The sequence below is a fragment of the Engraulis encrasicolus genome, chromosome 20, assembly GCF_034702125.1.
Source record: "Engraulis encrasicolus isolate BLACKSEA-1 chromosome 20, IST_EnEncr_1.0, whole genome shotgun sequence".
In the NCBI taxonomy this organism is placed as follows: Eukaryota; Metazoa; Chordata; class Actinopteri; order Clupeiformes; family Engraulidae; genus Engraulis; species Engraulis encrasicolus.
In genome coordinates, this window is record NC_085876.1 from 43,133,816 (window position 1) to 43,138,815 (window position 5,000).

Here is a 5,000-nt window from a genome sequence, read left to right on the forward strand (position 1 = left end):
TGTGTGTGTGTGCGTGCGTGTGTATGCGTGTGCGTATGTGTGTGTGTGTGTGTGTAGGCCCTATGTGTAGTGCGTCCATGTTTCATTGTGTTTAGTGTCTCACTGTAGTGACTCTTGTTATCCCCTCTTGGTCCTTTGGTATGAAAGGGTGACCTTTGCCATATCGCACCTGTGGCTGTGTGTGTGTGTGTGTGTGTGTGTGTGTGTGTGTGTGTGTGTGTGTGTGTGTGTGTGTGTGTGTGTGTGTTTGTGTGTGTGTGTGTGTGTGTGTGTGTGTGTGTGTGTGTGTGTGTGTGTGTGTGTGTGTGTGTGTGTGTGTGTGTGTGTGTGTGTGTGTGTGTGTGTGTGTGCATCGATGTAGATGCAGGTCTATATATCACACATACAGCATGGCCCTAATCGTAAAAGTGAAAAATAGTGCTCTCTCTGAGGTTAAAACACACAAGAGAACTCTGTTCCAATGTGCTACATGAAAGGAGTTTGGTGGGAATCGATTTATAGCCCTACTGTTTGACGTCATCGACTGCTATTCTATGGGTAGAAGATCGACACGCGATGTAGTCAAAAGAAAAATGGCTATTCACACCTGGGTGCAGAAAGCAACAATGGTACACCCCGGTGCAAATAGCAACAATTATTACTCAGGTGCAAATAGCAAAAATGGCTATTCAGACCCAGGTGCAAATAGCAACAAGGATTCACACCTGGGTGCAAATAGCTACAATGGCTATTCACACCCAGGTGCAAATAGCAAAAATGGTATGCTCGGGTACAAATAGCAACAATGGCTATTCACACCCGGGTACAAATAGCAAAAATAGATATTCACACCCCGTTGTAAATAGCAACAGTGGCTATACAAACCCAGGTGCAAATAGCAACAATGACTATTTGCATCTCGGTGCTAAAGCAACAATGGCTATTCACACCCGGGTACAAATCACAAAAAATGGCTAATCACACCGGGGTCCAAATAGCAAAAATGCCTATTTACACCCGGGTGCAAATAGCAACAATGGTACACCTTTGGTGTAGTAGGCCTTACAACAATTACTATTCACACCCGGGTGCAAATAATGGCTATTCACACCCAGGTGCAAATAGCTATAATGGCACACCCGGGTGCAAATAGCAAAAATGGCTATACACACCCGTGAGCAAATAGCAAAAATTGCTATTCACACCTGGGTGCAAACAGCAAAAATGGCACACCGGGGGGCAAGTAGCAGCAATGACTATCCACACCTGGGCGCAAATAGCAACAATGGCTATTCAGACCTGGGTGCAAATAGCAAAAATGGCTAAGTTACGTAAAAGGGTCAATGACGTATAAGGCCTTTGAGAGGTCAATTTTTTAAATACTTCAAATAATAATATATTAGCCAATTTTCTAAACATTTGGAATGTAGTCTACACATGCATGTGTGTGAAAACTTCAAATAGTGATATTTTAGTGCTTTTACACTCAAATGAATAGGGCAATGACCTTTAAAAAGTCATTTGGGGCGATCGTGATTTATCCCAAAATTAATAGATTTCCTTAACATAACTTATATTTTAATAAGTATCAGTGATTAATTGAACTGTTTAAGAATTATATACTCATGTGTCCTTTCATTTATTGCAAATGATGTAAAATACATTTTATCGATAAGGGCAGTCTCCCCCTCATAAAGCAATTACATATTGTTTTTTACTCATACAATCCATAAAGCTTATTTAAAATATATAGGTATAGTAACCACTTAATCATGTTATACCAATTAATTATATTTCATCCAAACTGGACAGACATGATTTTTTGAATTTCCTACAGAACTGAATATTGTCGGTCGCCACACATGACGGGTGGTCGCCCCACATGATGAAAAACAGCAGGCAATTAAGAATTTTCAATGATTGTGATAGTTAAAGCACATTCAATACATTTTATAAAGAATCAGCATATCCATTTTCATTTCACACACAAACATCATAACATTAACAGTTTCCTTACTATTACTGACAACTCCATTTTGAGTCAGAAGGTGGGGCAAGCGGAACAATACACTGCAAAGCATTACATGGAGCGAGACGTAGATATCATATTAATATTTTCAATACTAATGCATTTAACACTTGGGTATAACATTGAACAGCAATCTCCTTTTTCATTTTTTCTTTTTCATTTCATTTCATTAATCACTGAAACATACAATGTTTGTCCTTTCATTACTATTTCACTTAACAGTTGATCCGCTGCCTGTAGCGAGCAGTCTTTTCTTTGCTTGTTATTGGGGCCATCTAGAAAAAAAAGTTATATAGTTAAACATACACATACTTAAAAAATGAATTAAAAAGTAGAATGAATGCTTAATATTCACACATTTATCTGATAAAAACACAATAATCAAAAAGAAGTAGGCCTGAGCTTAGCTATGTCTGAGGTAGGATAGAAATTATTGAAATTTAGAAAAGATATGTATTGAAATATAGAAAGCTATTTAAAACAACTAAATGCATATAATACATGAAAACATTTGAATACAGAAACTACAAATACAGGATATGCGTTTTCTATTATTTGAGCAATTAGTGGTGGTCGCCCCACATGATGCTCGGTCGCCCCAGATTATGTTTTCAAGTATAATCAAATATAACGGGCCAATGCTATGCTATAGAACCCAAGCAAGCTACTTCTCATCACATATCACTGACAAATTTACATTTAAAATAAAGATTTGAGCATAAAACTAATTATTTACAGTTTTAGGTTGGTCGCCACACAGTCATCTCTGAAGTAGGATGGAAATTATTGAAATTTTGAAAAAATACATGTTGAAATATAGAAAGTAATTTAAATAACTAAATGCCTATAATTAATTAAAACATTTGCATACAGAAACTACAAATAAAGGATATGTGTTTTCTATTATTTGAGCAATTAGTGGCGGTCGCCCCACATGATGCTCGGTCGCCCCAGATGATGTTTTCAAGTATAATCAAATATAACGGGCCAATGCTATGCTATAGAACCCAAGCTAGCTACTTTTCAGCACATATCACTGACAATTTTACATTAAAAATAAAGATTTGAGCATAAAACTCATTTTATACAGTTTTAGGTTGGTCGCCCCACATGACACCAAAACGTGACGTATACACTGCAGCAGTTTTAAAGTGGATTTATTTGTAAAGATGAGAGTGACCACTCACCTGCTAGCTGTCTCAGTAGGACCCTCACCATGAGGCTGGTTGATACAACATCCTCTTTGAGATGAGTGTGAAAAGTAAAGCGCTTTAATTGCATTTTCTTGATGGTCGCCCCAGATGATATTTCAGACAATGAACATATTCGGACAAGATTAGTTTGTTTATTAAAATTAAAATGTGTGTGCAAATGTTTCATAACTTTGTCTATAAATGAAACACAAGTTTAAAATTATGCCAAATAGGGTAAGGATTATATTTAGATTATTTTAATTTGATTTAAAACCAGTTATCCATACAGAAGTCTAGGCCGGACGGTCGCCCCACATGATGTTTTCACACTTCAGATGGCAGAAAATGGCCAATAGCAAACATGTTCTAAAAAATAAGAGTGGGTATGTGTGTAAGGGAGCTGTTAAACATACATGTTAGAATTTTATTCATTTTAGTGGTTATTAATAGGTAAAAAGTTCAGTCGGACAAAAAAAGCAAGCGTCACGTCTTTGACCCAAAAATGTAAAACTGACCCTATCTGTTAGTCAGCCAACACCATCAATTTACAGCACCTCTCTTGTTTCTTGTGTTGCCAAACTTTATCAACTACATATCAGATCTAGGGTGGCCACTGTGGTGGGCAATTAGATTTCAGGGGTGGCACTCCCTAGATACGCACTTGGTCACAAGTGAAAAGTAGTCTGCGAAACACCTCGTAATTTTCTCATTTCTAAACTATTTCAAATGCGATGTAAAGCTTGAAAGCTTGGAAAGCCGGTCCAATAGTATCTTTTCCCCCCGAAAGTGGACTTTATTTGGCTCCCGGCTCCAATGTTTCCCAAATACACGAGCACACAAAAAATATTTTAATTTAGACATACTTTATTCATTATAAGTTTGTCGCAAGTCTGTTGTTGCTGTCCTTAATTGTTTGTCTGTTGCTCCCCACACATAAATGGACATGAATTGCTTCAAATGAGCTATCTCCCCACATAGTGTCGGCCCAGTGTTGGCTCAGTTAGCCTACTGCTATCTGACAGTTATTGTCTATGAAATGGCCTTCCAGTCAAAGTGGGATGCAACATAGTTGGAGGATTCGAGTGGGGGTGGGGGATGGGAGGGGGGGTTCGAACGAACCCCTCGAACTCCCCCTGGCTACGGGCCTGTATACGCACAAGGCAGCATGGGAAATCCCAGGCTACACTTCTATTGGAAGGGAAATGAAAGACATGAATTGAATGAAATGAATTGTATTCAGCACAGCTTGAACACGAACCAATACCTAATACCTAATACTGCAACTGAAAGCGACAGAGAAACGAACTTTCAGTTTCATTGACCCTTGCTCTAGTCTAGTCTTTTTACATTAGTTTATTTTAGCTCTCTGTGTTGTGTCAAATGTTCTCATTTGCTTCCCTACAAAGAGAGTTCTGGATTCAAGATTCTTTGAACAGCATGACCTGTAAATCGATTCACTAAACGGTTGACTCTGTAGAAGACGCACAGCACAGAAATGTTAGTCACAATGTTAACGACAAACCTATAAAGTCTTTCTAGTGCTCCAGTTATCTCTGGCCTACTCTTTGAAGACCTAAATTCTCAATCCTACAGTTCTGGGGTTGATTTCTCGAAACCAAAGTTGCTTACTACATTAGCTACTTTGTTGTTTTCAATGCATTTTCGCATTGTCAACTACCGAAGTTGCTAACAGGCTAACAACTTCTATTTTGAGAAATGCACCCCTGGACAGCAAGCAACATAAAGGTTTTGAGTACAAAGGTCATCCTTACTCCTTAACACACAGCATCTCTCGTGAC